A 15604-nucleotide genomic window follows, 5' to 3' on the forward strand; every position below is an offset into this window, starting at 1 on the left:
GTTTGAATTGTATTTGGCGTTAGTGGTGTGTGGTTTGTGTGGGTTTGCTTGTGTGTGATGTGTGTGTTGAGTACTGGGGCAGTGAGAGAGAGAGAGAGATAGAGAGAGAGAGAGAGAGAGAGAGAGAGAGAGATAGAAAGAAAGAATGAAATAAAAGGGAGAGAGAGAGAGAGAGAGAGAGAGAGTTTTGTGTGTGTGTGGTGTGGGTGTTACTTGTATAGTTCTTCTATTGTGGCGAAGAGGGTTTTGTTGCACAGTGATGTGTATTCATTGAGTACTTTCGTTCCTTCGGCTATTGATTTTTGCATGTGGTAGTTTTCTTCTATAGTTAATTTTTGATATAGGCTGCTGCTAGTTTTTGGGATGTGAAGGTCAGTTTCAGTGTTCGTTGGGTGGTGGTTGTGTGCTACTAGGTGGTCTGCAAATGTTGAGTGTGTGTTGTTGCTTTTCAGAGCTCTGAGGTGTTCATTATATCTGGTTCTGAAGGTCCTACATGTTTGGCCCACATATACAGATTGACAGCAGTTGCAAGTAAGTTGGTAGATGCCGGACTGGCTGTATTTGTCAGTGTTGGTGGTATTTCTTCCGAGTCTGCTCTGTATTGTGTTGTTGGTTCTGTATGCTGAGTCCTTGTTTCTTTAGTATATTACCCACCGTGTGTGTGACTTTGTTGTTGTAAGTCATTATGTGCCATTTGTTGCTTACTGTCTGCTGATTTGTTGTGTGATGAGTTGTGTTTGCATGTTTGTGTGTTTCATGGTTATGTGCTGTTTGTTTTCGTATTTTGTGGCTTATTTTGTCTACTCTCTTTGCATCATATCCATTTTCCTGTGCAATTTGTTTTCTAATGTTCATTTCTTGTGTGTAGTCATGCTTGTCCATGGGTATTTTGTTTAGCCTGTGAAGTAAATATCTGAAGCTGGCTTCTTTGTGAGTTATGGGGTGATTGGATTGGTTATGAATAATGGTGCTGGTGATTGTGGGTTTTCTGTAGATAGTGAATTCATGTTTGTTGTTTCTCTTGTGTATAGTGAGATCTAAGAAATTAAGTTTTTCATCTGTTTGTGTTTCAATGGTGAATTGTATTTGTGGGTGGATGGAGTTTATGTTATCATGAAGTTCTTTTATGGTAGACAGTGGTTCATCTATTAAGCAAATTATGTCATCTATGTATCTGTACCAATATATTATTTTGTACTGTTTTGGTATTACTATTTTGTCAAACATTTGTTTTTCCATCTTTCTATCTCTCTCTCTCTCTCTCTCTCTCTCTCTCTCTCTGACCCAGTACTCAACACACACATCACACACACGCAAACCCACACAAACCACACACCTCTATCGCCAAATACAATTCAAACTCGCGCGCCTCACCCAGCAGAACACACTACGAAACAAATGAACGCCACACAACCACAACAACACGTAATGGCAGCGAAAACTCCGCCTATTTTTCTAGCAATCGGAAAATGTGCGTTCCACGCGAACACAGGCAAAGAAGTAAGCCTATTTACTTCGCCAACAACACAGGAGAACGCACCACAACTTCAAAACTGTAAGTTACAGAAAGAAAACGTGATACAGTCTTATTTCCGTCCGTAAATGCATAACAAACAGAAAATAAATTACGTTTCGCTGTTTGCAGATGACAAGTTGTATAATGTGTAGCAGAACAGCTACCAAAATAAATGGACAATAACATCACGTAAGGTATGCTACTTATGCTTACACCCACTTTTCGCCAATTAAGTTATAAATGCAACTTTTACATAATGTTGTAAACAACACAAATGTTAATATGTTAACAACAAATTTACAGTTAAAAATAAAAACAGAACCCACTGACGACAGCACAAAAGTGCTGAAACATGTATGGGTGAAACAAAAGAAAAAAGGTGTCTTGCATAAGGCGGAACTTCTCATCCCATTTTCTAAGCAAGCACGGAGAACAACAAGTAGAACTGCACCACAAGATGATTATTAATAGAACTGAGACAAGAACATCTCAGGCAAGACAAAGGTGATTTAGAAATGTTGGAGACCACATATACAATGTATCCTGTTTATTTGGAAAACCTCAAACAACTTTTTGTCCAGAAAGAAAACGAAAGAAAATGTATCAAGGAAATGTTTAGCCACCAGGGGGATATTAATCAGCATGACTGACTTTCTTGTCAATTTGTTAGTTACGAAGACATGAACAGCATTACGTCCTTTTTTAAAATGGCATCCTATATTTTTTATTTGTTAATCCACTTCCTTTCCTCAAAACCTCTTCGGAGATGTATCACAGAGCACCTTTCATGAAAACACGACGGTTTTGAAACGTGACGTAAAAATGACTGACTCATCTGTATGAGTACACAGCGCAGGTATCCATAATGATACAAGTCGTCCACTTGCTGGAATTCACACTAACAAACGGCGACGCTGTTCTTCTGACTAACATTCTCCCTAGATGAATATCATTTTTCTCTTCTCTGCGCTGTACTCACACAAACCAACGGAACACGGTTGTCTGAATAGCCGGTGTGCATTTTCCTTGTGTTTCCGTTTGTTTACTGTCATCTCTAGTATACTGATAATATACGTTACACGGGTAACAGCAGTTTGTGCTAGTAAAAGACTGTCATAGTCAGTGTTGTCGTACGTTTTTAATAAAGCCATAATTACGGGAACGGTGCAATGTGATTCTTCCTGAACATGTCTTGAGAAGAGGAAGTGGACTGCCAAATAAAAAATACAGGGTACTCTTTATAAACAACGTATTGCTGCTCATATCCTCGTAACGAACAAACTTACTAGAAAAGCAATCATGCTGGCTAATCACCCTCCAGTATTTAAACATGTGCTTGTTATACATTTTTACTTCAGGCAAAAAAGTTGTTTGGGGTGATCACGAAAAAATGGAACGCCCGGTATTCAACTGGCAGTGTCCAACCTTTGAAACGTGTTGCTGCTGAGCCGGCTGCAGTGGCCGAGCGATTCTAGGCGCTTCAGTCTGGAACTGCGCGACCGCTACGGTCGCAGGTTCGAATCCTGTCTCGGGAATGAATGTGTGTGGTGTCAAAAAAAAAAAAAAAAAAAAAGGTTCAAATGGCTCTGAGCGCTATGGGACTTAACATCTGAGGTCATCAGTCCCCTAGAACTTAGAACTACTTAAACCTAACCAACCTAAGGACATCACACACATCCATGCCCGAGGCAGGATTCGAACCTACGACCGTAGCGGTCGCGCGGTTCCAGACTGACGCGCCTAGAACCGCTCGGGCACCCCGGCCGGCTGTGTGGTGTCCTTAGGTTAGTTAGGTTTAAGTAGTTCTAAGTTCTAGGGGACTGATGACCTCAGATGTTAAGTCCCATAGTGCTCAGAGTCATTTTCTTTCGTGTTTCTGCTTATGTCACAAGGCTTGACGAATTCATCTGAAATTATTACTCCGAGGATCCTACTTTTCTTTTTCGTCAAATAAGGTATTTCACCCACAATCTCCGGAAACCGTGCACAAAAAAATAAAACCAAATTCTGTATTGAATAATTAGAAAAAAAATTATCTTGCCTGAACATTTCCGAGACTGTGAGGTAGGATACAGTCCGTAATACCAAGTACATAATGAGTGAACACTAGTAGTCCAATCGTTACAAATACCGATGCTTACTGCCACCTGACACGGCTATGAGGACCGGAAAAGGTATGCTCAACCTCCCCAGTGTACTGATGCTAATCAGAGTTGGTTTTTTTCCTTGGCGTCGACCAGCTGTTACAGCGCTCCTGCTATGGATGGGTCGGTGTCTGCTGAGCGATGCTACCCCGCGAGCGAGCCTTGTCGCATCGAGCAGTCCCACAGTGTGATTTCCTTAGGACCAACGATGCGCATTACGCTCCACAAGCAGAAAGCAACTGAAATTTGGCATTTAATGAAGCTTCAGACTTACCATAAGAAACCGTATGGATCACTGAAAATAATTCAGTTGAAATGGTTCAAATGGCTCTGAGCACTATGGGACTCAACTGCTGAGGTCATTAGTCCCCTAGAACTTAGAACTAGTTAAACCTAACTAACCTAAGGACATCACAAACATCCATGCCCGAGGCAGGATTCGAACCTGCGACCGGAGCGGTCTTGCGGTTCCAGACTGCAGCGCCTTTAACCGCACGGCCACTTCGGCCGGCAATTCAGTTGAGCTCAAGACACTATATAATACCGAAATCTGTCAGCTGTTGCAACTTAATCTTTCTTACAACTGCTTTAACTCTGAGGAAGCTATATATTCGAAGCCGGACAGTTTAGCCATTGGGAATTGCGTGGCGGGCCACTTAGCCTACATGTTCATTAACTAGATGTACTAAGAAAAGGTTTTTTAAGCAATTTAAACAGGGTGACAACAAAGTCATTTACTACAAACATTTCGTTAATGACGCCTTAGTGCCGTTGAACGGCACAGAGGAGAACTTTACTAATATGCGTTCAAAACAGAATAATATGCATGATAAATTCAAATTCATCTGTGAAATCGAAGTATTAACTGTTAGATGTTAAAATAAAGAAGAATGAGTCAATGCACAAATTAGGAAATTTTTGGAAACCACCTTCTACAAACACGTTAATCAGTAACGGATCCTGCTACACAGTAATCCATAAAACTGGTACTTTCATGCACTGATATGGAAAATGATATATCTTCAAGTTCATGAAGAAAAGATTAGCAAAGAAATAGCGATCCTTGAAAATTTAGGCAAAGTAAAAAATTTGGAAATACAAGTTATTAAGGAGATGCACAAACAGAACCTGTAAGTTAAACAAAACGAGATTACTCTAGAGAGAGAAACAGCTAAGCACGAAATCAGTTTCGCTATTCTCCCCTCTAACGGTGACATTTATAACAAAATAGACGAAACTTTCAAAAATACGAAAATCAAAAATGGGGTACGCACCGAAAACAACATTAAAAGTTGAGGGGTATTATAGTATGAGAAGTGGCGATATTAGCCACGGATAACACTTTTTCTGAGTACAAAGCATTATGGCCTCAATCTGCTGCGAGACTGAATACTGCCGGAAATGATAATTAAATCATAACTGCTTGTATGAGGGCCAGAGTTGGACCAACGCGTTACTGACTTGCCCAATTTGTGAAGCTCTTTCTCTTGAAAAAATCGTCCATTTTTTCTGATGTTGTAGTTGCTGTAGTCCTCAGTCCAGAGACTGGTTTGATACAACTCTCCATGCTACTCTATCCTGTGCAAGCTTCTTCATCTCCGAGTAACTACTGCAACCTACATCCTTCCGAATCTGCTTAGTGTATTCATCCCTTGGTCTCCCTCTACGATTTTTGTCCTCCACGCTTCCCTCCAGTACTAAATTGGTGATCTCTTGATGCCTCAACACATGTCCTACCAACCGATCCCTTCTTCTAGTCACGTTGTGCCACAAATTCCTCTTCCCACCGATCCTATTCTGTACCTCCTCATTAGTTATGTGGTCGACCCATCTAATCTCCAGCATTCTTCTGTAGCACCACATTTCGAAAGCTTCTATTCTCTTCTTGTCTAAACTATTTATCGTACACGTTTCACTTCCATACATGGCTACACTCCATACAAATACTTTCAGAAAAGACTTCCTGACACCTAAATCTGTACTCGATGTTGACAAATTTCCCTTCTTCAGAAACGCTTTCCTTGTTATTGCCAGTCTACATTCTGTATCCTCTCAAATTCGACCATCATCAATTATTTTGCTCCCCAAATGGCAAAACTCATCTACTGCTTTAAGTGTCTTATTTCCTAATCTAATTCCCTCAACATCACCCGATTTAATTCGACTACATTCCATTATCCTCGTTTTGCTTTTGTTGATGTTCATCTTATACTCTCCTTTCAAGACACTGTCCATTGCGTTCAACTGCTCTTCCAAGTCCTTTGCTGTCTCTGACAGAATTACAATGTCATCGGCAAACCTCAAAGTTTTTATTTCTTCACCATGGATTTTAATTCCTACTACAAATTTTTCTTTTGTTTCCTTCATTGCTTGCTCAATATGCAGATTGAATAACATCGGGGATAGGCTACAAGCCTGTCTCACTCCCTTCTTAACAACTGCTTCCCTTTCGTGCCCACCAACTCTTATAACAGCCATCTGGTTTCTGTACGAATTGTAAATAGCCTTTCGGTCCCTGTATTTGACCCCTGCACCTTCAGAATTTGAAGGAGGGTATTCCAGTCAACATTGTCAAAAGCTTTCTCTAAGACTACAAATGTTATAAACGCAGGTTTGCCTTTCCGTAATCTATCCTCTAAGATAAGTCGTAGGGTCAGTGTAGCCTCGCGTGTTCCAACATTTCTATGGAATCCAAACTGATCTTCCCCAAGGTCTGCTTCCACCAGTTTTTCCATTCGTCTGGAAGGAATTCGCATTAGTATTTTGCAGCCGTGACATATTAAACTGATAGTCTCGATGAAGACAAGTGTAATGTGCTGCGAATACATAGAAAGAAAGAGCCTTTATCATTTAGCTACAATATAGCAGGACAGCAACTGGAAGCAGTTAATTTCATAAATTATCTGGGAGTAGGCATTAGGGGTGATTTAAAATGGAATGACTATATAAAATTAACAGTCGGTAAAACAGATGGCAGACTGAGATTCATTGGAAGAATCCTAAGGAAATGCAATCCGAAAACAAAGGAAGTAGTTTACAGTACACTTGTTTGCCCACTGCTTGAATACTGCTCACCGGTGTGGGATCCGTACCAGATAGGGTTGATAGAAGAGATAGAGAAGATCCAACGGAGAGCAGCGCGCTTCGTTACAGGATCATTTAATAATCGCGAAAGCGTTACGAAGATGATAGATGAACTCCAGTGGAAGACTGTGCAAGAGAGACGCTCAGTAGCTTGGTACGGGCTTTTGTTGAAGTTTCGAGAACATACCTTCACAGAGGAGTCCAGCAGTATATTGCTCCCTCCTACGTATATCTCGCTAAGAGACCATGAGGATAAAATCAGAGAGATTAGAGCCCACACAGAGGCATACCGACAATCTTTCTTTCCACGAACAATAAGAGACTGGAATAGAAGGGAGAAACGATAGAGGTACTCAAAGTACCCTCCGCCACACACCGTCAGGTGGCTTGCGGAGTATGTATGTAGATGTAGATGTAGATAGTTAGACAATTTTCACATCTGTCAACATCTGCTTTCTTTGGGATTGGGATTATTATAGTCTTCTTGAAGTCTGGGGGTATTTCACCTGTCTCATACATCTTGCTCACCAGATGATAGAGTTTTGTCATGGCTGACTCTCCCAAGGCTATCAGTAGTTCTAAAGGAATGTTGTTTACTCCCGGGGCCTTGTTTCGACTTAGGGCTTTCAGTACTCTGTCAAATTCTTCACTCAGTAAGATAACTCCCATTTCATCTTCATCTACTTCCTCTAGTGATATATGCCCCCTACAGCCTTACATTTGTTCTCTAGCCATCCCTGCTTAGCCATTTTGCAGTTTCTCTCGATCTCAATTTTGATACGTTCATATTCCTTTTTGCCTGCTTCATTTACTTCGTTTTTATATTTTCTCCTTTCATCAATTAAATTCAATATCTCTTCTGTTACCGAAGGATTTCTACTAGCCCTCGTCTTTTTAACTTCTTGATCCTCGCTAAGGACAACACACACCCATGCCCGAGGGAGAACTCGAACCTCCGACGGGGAGAGCCGCGCGAACCGTGGCAAGACGCCCAAGACCGCGCGCCTACCCCGCGTGGCTCATCTCTCAAAGCTACCCATTCTTTTCCTACTCTATTTCTTTCACCCGTTGTTGTTAATGGTTCCCTAATGCTCTCTCTGAAACTCTCTACAACCTCTGGTTCTTTCAGTTTATCTAGGTTCTATCTCCTTAAATTTCCACCTTTTTGCAGTTTCTACAGTTTTAATCTGCAGTTCATCACCAATAAATTGTGGTCAGACTCCACATCTGCCCCTGGAAATGTCTTACAATTTAAAACCTGATTCCTAAATCTCTGTCTTACCATTATATAATCTATCTGAAACCTTCCAGTGTCTCCAGGACCTCTTCCATGTATACAGTCTTCTTTCACGATTCTTAAGTTAAGTGGTAGCTATGATTAAGTTATGCTCTGTGCTAAATTCTACCAGGCTGCTTCCTCTTTCATTCCTTACCCCCATTCCATATCCACCTACTACTTTCCCTTCTCTTCCTTTTCCTACTAACAAACTCCAGTCCCTCACGAGCATTAAATTTTGGGCTACCGTCACTATCCGAGTAATTTCCTTTATCGCAATATAAATTTCTTCAATCTCTTTATCATCAGAGGAGCTAGTTGGTATATAAACTTGTACCACTGTGGTAGGCGTGGGCTTCGTTTTTATCTTGGCTACAATTTTCCTGATATTATAATCATTTGTTTATCTGCACATGTACAGCGTCATTTTTTGCCTTTGAGTGCATCTGCTGGGAACTATTCTTATGGGGATAACATTGATGTACACTAATAAATTAAATATTTTCCAAAACAAACAAAAATTCCCGTTATTTTTAACACATGTCGTATCGCCAGCTACACGCTCCCAGCCAGTTCTCGTGCCGTCAACGCGCCGGCTCGCTTGTTGTTAGTGTTCAGCAACTGTTTCCGTTTCCTGTTTTAGCTGCGCTAGCTGGCGCTCGTTCAAGTGTTCCACTCGTCTGTACGCTCCCGTAAATCGTAACAGCTGGCAGCGTTCTGAATGTTGCGTCTTGAAAGCGGACAGCTAGGAAATTTCTGGACCAGTTGATAGCAGAGGCGGTGCATAAAACAGTACCCAGACGAAAGGGCTCGTTAAAAAAGTAGATTACAAAGCTTCGCATATCCTTTGCGCATACTACACTGCTTACTACGCTTCGTGAGATTACGCCCGAATTTCAAGTATAACACTGAACAAACTGACACTCGCAATACAGGATGTGTCAGCTAAGACGTTCGCCTCAAACATTTGTGGGGCCATTTGAGATATCGTAATTCTTCTGTTTTCACCGAGACGAATTGTAAGAAAGTCTTCACTAGAGGTCGTATAGCATGTTCTCATTTCCAAGATATCACTACCACATTAGCTTTTTCAGAGGGTAATTATAGTAATTTCTGCCGATAGTATCGTAGATGGATTCTCTTTCAAGACAGTTGACCGCTTCAGGTACTTACGGAGTATTTTTAGTAATAAAAGTAGAACCGATTTAGAAACAGATGCTCATCTACTAACAGCGAACAAAGTACATTTTAGTTTTGCCAAACACTTAAAAAAAATATCGCTTAGCACTAACTTCAAAATCCGTTTGTATCAATCGATTGTTCTACCATCAACATTATACGGATGTAAAGCACTAAAATTTAGAAAGAAAGAGTAATAAAAACTTATCATAATAGAAAGGAAAACGCTAAGAAAAATTTTTGGACCGGTATGTGATGAAAATAACGTGAAATGGAGGAGAAGAAAACATGAAGAATTAAGAGAGCTGCACAAAGACCGTAACATCGACGTGTTAAAGAAGAGAAGGCTGAGCTGGGCAGGCCATTTGGCAAGAAAACAGATTATCTAAAATAGCATTCAGCAAGACAATAGATGGAACGAGATGAAAACCCAGAAGTAGGTGGCGAGTTAACATCCGGGAGGACACAGCTAGGATGAACATCAACACCGAAAATACAAACAATGCTCTCGACAGAAAGAAACGGAAGAGGCTCATAGAGGAGGCGTATGGTCATTAAGGTGCTTGCCTCATATAAAGTAATGTAAAGTAAAGAATCGGAGAGAGCAAAGAGACGAACACCTGTGTAGCTCACGTGTGTCGAGGACTGGTTAATTTGAAAAGTGGTTCAAATGGCTTTGAGCACTATGGGACTTAACATCTGAGGTTATCAGTCCCCTAGAACCTAGAACTCCTTAAACCTAACTAAGCTAAGGACATCACACACATTCATGCCCAAGGCAGGATTCGAACTTGCGGCCGTAGCGGTCGCGCGGTTCCAGACAGAAGCGCCTACAACCGCTCGGCCACAGCGGCCGGCGGTTAATTTGAAGAGAAGAAAAAGAATGTTTTTCGCAAACCAAGAGAAATGGGATACTCTACTGCATTACGAAGAATGCAGAAGGAACTCGAAGAAAACAGTTGAACTGTACATACAAATGCATCCCAATAGACAGTGTCTACCAAGATTGAGAATTTAGCAAACGTGCGAAACATTATTATTAGAAAGGCAAAGGAATGCTATTCTGAGGGTAAGGGACAAGTCTGCAACAAGCAGACTGAACGTAATAACACGTTCTGACAGTTAGTGCTTGTAATCTGTCTGTCAGCTTCAGATAAAACTGTGAGTGCCTTTGGAATAATTCAGTCCAGCGTTCGCATCTTACACGAAAACTGCTTCTATTCGCTTCACCAGCAAATTAACCAGTAGATTAACCAGCATACAATTCTGTCGATTAGTTCTGACGCGACTGCAGAATAGTAGTCTCTTTCTTCAAAGAATTCTCTTTACACATGTAGCAATGTTTAAAAATGAAAGAAAGTTGAACCTACATGGTGACAATCATTGAACTACAATAAATAAAATCGTCATAACTTCTAAACGGGTTGCGTTAGGACATTCAAACTGCACTGATGGCCGCGGGACATGATGAAAATTACTATGGTTTATTCGATTTGATTTAGCGACGAAGCCCACTTTCATTTGAATGGGTTAATCAACAAGCATTTTCCGCTCGGGGACTGGGTGTTGTGTTGTCCTAATCATCATCATTTCATCCCCATCGACGCGCAAGTCGCCGAAGTGGTGTCAAATCAAAAGACTTGCACACGGCGAACGGTCTACCCGACGGAAGGCCCTAGTTACACTACATTTACATTTATCAATAAGCAAAATTGGCGCATTTGGAGGACTGAGAATCCGAATTTTGCGATCGAGAAGTCTCTTCACCCTCAACGGGTAACTGTGCGGTGTCCAGTCACGTAATAATCGGTGCGATATTCCTAGATAGCATGGTGACTACCGAACGGTACTTGAAGTTTTTTGAAGATGATTTCATCCCCATTATCCAAAGCGATCATGATTTCGACAAGATGTGGTTCATGCAAAACTAAGTTCAACGCCCATCGGAGCTGGAGAGTGTTTGATGTCCTGGAGGTGAAAGATTGTAACTCTAATTTGCTTTGCTGAATAGCGTAAGATTGTGACTTGAATTTGGTATGCTGAAATCGGGTGCTAATTAGACCATGAAAGCGGTTTAAAACTGTGAGCTGTCTTGGGAGGTTAACCGTGCGTTTACTGGGCCACTGTTTCAGCAGGTAACTAGTCTAAGTTTACCATATTACCAATCAGACTAACATTGATTATAATCTTTTACAGTCATACAACAACCGGTAATATATATTTATAAAAAGGGAGAATTTAAATAAAAAGAAAGAAATCAGTTTATATTTGCAAATTTATTTTAAAGATTGTTCATTGAAATTTCAGCATATTATACGTGAGTTATAACTGAGCTGGTGCCTTATTTACGATTGTGAGACTGTGAGATTGGAATATTACGGAACACATAAAATATGGACCCAAGATTGGGAGACTGGATATAGCACTGCATTCATAAAACAACACACAAAGAACATTGAAACGCATGCAAGAGAAAGTTAATCACTACAAACAGATTCAAATTTTTAGTTAAGGAATTTACTTTCGTAGCACAATCCTGTCCGTCTTGTAATTACCCTTCACGTGGTCAACTTGGTTTACAGAAAGCGTATAACTCCGCAATAAATTTAGATAATAAAAATAAATTAGATCAAAAAGCAGATTACAAAACAAAAACCTCGAACTGGTTACTAACGTCTTACTATTAACCTGATGGGTCAAACAGTTATATAAGCACGTGGTACTGGTCTCACAAAGTACACGCCACGTGGGTTGAACATAAAGAAAAGTTGGTATATTCAAAATCTTTTCAAGACGATACGTTATAATCACACAAGCATTTGCATTTAAGATTGATCTTACTTAGAGTTACTGACCAACACGTGGTTCGACTTTACTCACAAAGTAGTAACAAAGCAACTACCGCCAAATAATCTGAACTGGACACGAGAATCACACTCCGCTGCAATTAAAGATAACCTTAGCTATTTTAAAGCTAACCCGAAATAAAATGATTAAATTCTCAGTTAACCTGAACTTAACAAATCCATTGTCCTATGGACTCAACAGACACGCGCTTGGCCGGAGATCTTACCACTTCAGACGCTCGCTACCGCCAGACTGCTACTGCTGGACTGCCCTGCGCTACTACTGGACTCCAACTGCCGACTCTCCAGCTGCCAGACTCCCACTGAACTCCCAGCGTGCTCCCGAGAGTCGCTCACAAAGACCAACGGAAGGCGCCAGAGGGGCAGCTTCCTATACCAACATGACAGGGGACGGACCGGACCATACTAAGAATGGAAACCTCTCTGCTTTTAGGAACCGTAGCTACCTGTTTCAACGTTGGTCCTACTGTTCTCTAGCAGACAGCCTTGTCTGCTACCCTCAAGCATGCAGCTACAAACACATTTGATCATTCATCGTCTCACACAGAAGGGAAGGGGGATGACAGTATCTTATCATACACAGTATATAAAAGAAAGCGGATGTAGGTTCCGTATGAGACTGTGTGACATGAATTACATATAAGAATTACATATAAACTGTGCTTTAAAGTGTAGTAGTGTGAGAGATCGTTCTTGTTTACGTGTAAAAGTAACACGTTCCACTACTCAGTCTCCTCCCAGATAGTCAGAAACGCCACAGTAAATTTAGAAGAGGAATTTATTCCTTAAAAGACAACAAATTTGAGAAATTAAACATGAAAGGAATCCAACAGAGACCTTTCAGAGGAACACTTTGGGGACTTCCTTCTGTCTCTGGGATACCCAGAGGCCACTGGCATGGGCCTCGATTGGCCACCAAATTCTCTGGATCTGAACGCATGCGACTCCTTTTCGTCTGGCTATACTAAAGACAACGTGTACAGCAATAACCCCAAAACCATTGCTGAGCCGAAAACAGCCATTCAGGAAGTCATCGACTATATCGATGTTCCAATACTTCAGCGGCTCTTGCAGAATTTCGCTATTCGTCTGCGCCACATCATCGCCAATGATGGTAAGCATATCGAACATGTAACACCTAAAACCCAATATCTATAGTAACGGTTAGATGTTGAACAAAGTGTGCGCCTACCATAGTTTGTAACTAATTTACGTTTTTTTCATATAGTTCAATAGTTGTTACCCTGTAAGAAATGCGTATTATTGGGTCCCTGAGGCAGGTCGAATACAGGAGGTAGTGGTGTCTGAGCGCTTGCTGTGGAAATATTGGAGGTTCCGAAATTGGTTCCCACTTTATTGATAGAATGTAAACGGGTAACAAATTCGCAGCATTTCTTTTGGAAGTGCTACCAGGTCTGACAGAGTACCGCTGGAATTATGTAGATATTTGTGGTACCAGCATGATAGATGTCTAGCTTACTAGTCGCTTGGCGCTAGGGAAGTGTTCATGGGATTCAATCAGTTAGTCTCTTTCAGATCTACAATAACAGAATTTACTATACTTCTGACTGACAAAGCCAATCTGATACTGGTATTCATTGGTTCAGTGGTTTATTTTTAAGTATCACAAATTGGTACAGGGGTCAAACCTAGAAGAAAAGTTCCTATACTGTTCGAAAAAACAGACGCTATGCATTCATATAATTGATTCGTCTGGATGGGCAATGGATCTATTTTCTTCAGTGCGGATGCACAAGTATGGCCGACCTCCTGCGGCAATCTCTGAGTAGCGAGCATGGAGGAAATTGTCAGGGACTGCCGATAGGTGGCGCTCGGTGGGAGAGTAGGTTGGCGTGAGATGTGTCAAGATAGTCCGCCAGCTGCGTTGACACTGTGTCCCAGATGGCGCAGTGGTTAACGCACCTGCCTAGCAAACAGGAGATCCTGGGTTCGAATCCCAGTCCGGTACACATTTTCACTCGTCACCGCTGACTCAGTGTAATGTCCTGATGCAGCTGCTCCCCTCTCCACCTTCAATTTATATGGAAAACTCAAGTGTCTGACTAATTTTCCGTTACAAAAAGGGGTAAAATGTTAATTGACGACAAACGTCGTTCTGGTCGTTCTTCCACAATCTGAAAACATTGAAACATTGAAAACGTTCGTGCAATCGTCAACAAAGATCGAGAAAGAACCATTGAAGAAGTTCTGGAGGTGTCGGGAGTGACTTGGAGTTCACTGCAGCGAATTATGACAGAATATTTAGGAATGAAAAGGGTGGCTGGCAAATACGTGCCACGACTGCTGACTGCTGGACAAAAACAAGTTCGCGTGGAAGCATGCTATTGTATGAAAGAATAGTCCCGAATTGATCCAAGCTTTCAAATGGATCTGAGCACTATGGGACTTAATATCTGAGGTCATCAGTCCCCTAGAACTTAGAACTACTTAAACCTAACTAACCTAAGGACATCACACACATCCATGCCCGAGGCAGGATTCGAACCTGCGACCGCAGCAGGCGCGTGGTTCCTGACTGAAGCGCCTAGAACCGCTCGGCCACAGCGGCCGACTCCAAAATTTCTTTCAAAAATTATCACAGGTGACGAAACTCGGTATTATGCTTACGATGCTGAATCAAAGTTATAATTAAGGCTATGGAAGACTTCAAGGTCGCCTCGCCGCAAGAAAGCTCGTCAGGTGAAATCAAACATTAAGACAATGCTGATTTGTTTTTTCGGTGTGAGAGGAGTCGCCCATTCAGAATTTGCTCTGCAGGATCATATTGTTAACCAAGCTTTCTATTTGGAAGTTTTGAAAAGATTGGGCTACAGTGTGCGGCGGAAGCGGCCTGATTGATGGCAGTAGGGTGATGGTTTTTCCTTCACGGCGATTCCACTGGTCACATAGCTCTGTTCGTATGACAGTTCTCGAGCAAAAATGGTATGACCCCTGTTCCTCACCTCTCATACTCACCCAACCTTGCTTCGTGCGACTTTTTTCTTGTTTCCTAGAATGAAAAGAGACATGAAAGGAAAGCGTTTTGCTGATGTTGCTGAACGAAACTTGGTGCTATGCTTACCATCCTGAATCAAAGCTACAATGCAGGCTATGGAAGACTTTAAGGTCGCATAGCCCCAAGAAAGCTCGTCGGGTGGAATCAAACGTTAAGACAATACTGATTTGCTTTTTCCATGTAAAAAGACTTGTCCATTCAGAGTTTGCTCCGCAGGGTCAGACAGTTATCCAAACATTCTGCTTAGAAATCTTGAAAAGACTGCACCGCAGTGTGTAACGGGAGTGCCCTGATTTGTGGCAGTTCGGTGATGGTTTTTCCATCATGACAATGCCCCTACTCACATACATCTGTCTGTACGACAATTCTTGACCAAAAATGACATGACCCCTGCTTCTCACCCCCATACTCAACCGACCTTGCCACATGCGACTTTCCTTGTTTCCTAGAATGAAAAGAGACCCGAAATGAAAGCGTTTTGCTGATGTTGCTAAGGTGAAGAAATAAACGAAGGAGGCGCTG

At 41.6% G+C, this 15604-nt stretch overlaps 1 non-coding gene across 1 annotated transcript; it reads left to right on the top strand.

Annotated features, from left to right (window-relative positions):
* The first annotated feature begins 13961 nt into the window (after positions 1-13961).
* Trnaa-agc (transfer RNA alanine (anticodon AGC)) lies at positions 13962-14036 on the top strand. The gene has a single exon. It is a non-coding gene; the product is annotated as a tRNA-Ala (tRNA).
* The last annotated feature ends 1568 nt before the right edge of the window (positions 14037-15604 follow it).

Source organism: Schistocerca nitens, chromosome 3 (genome assembly GCF_023898315.1).
Source record: "Schistocerca nitens isolate TAMUIC-IGC-003100 chromosome 3, iqSchNite1.1, whole genome shotgun sequence".
Classification (NCBI taxonomy): Eukaryota; Metazoa; Arthropoda; class Insecta; order Orthoptera; family Acrididae; genus Schistocerca; species Schistocerca nitens.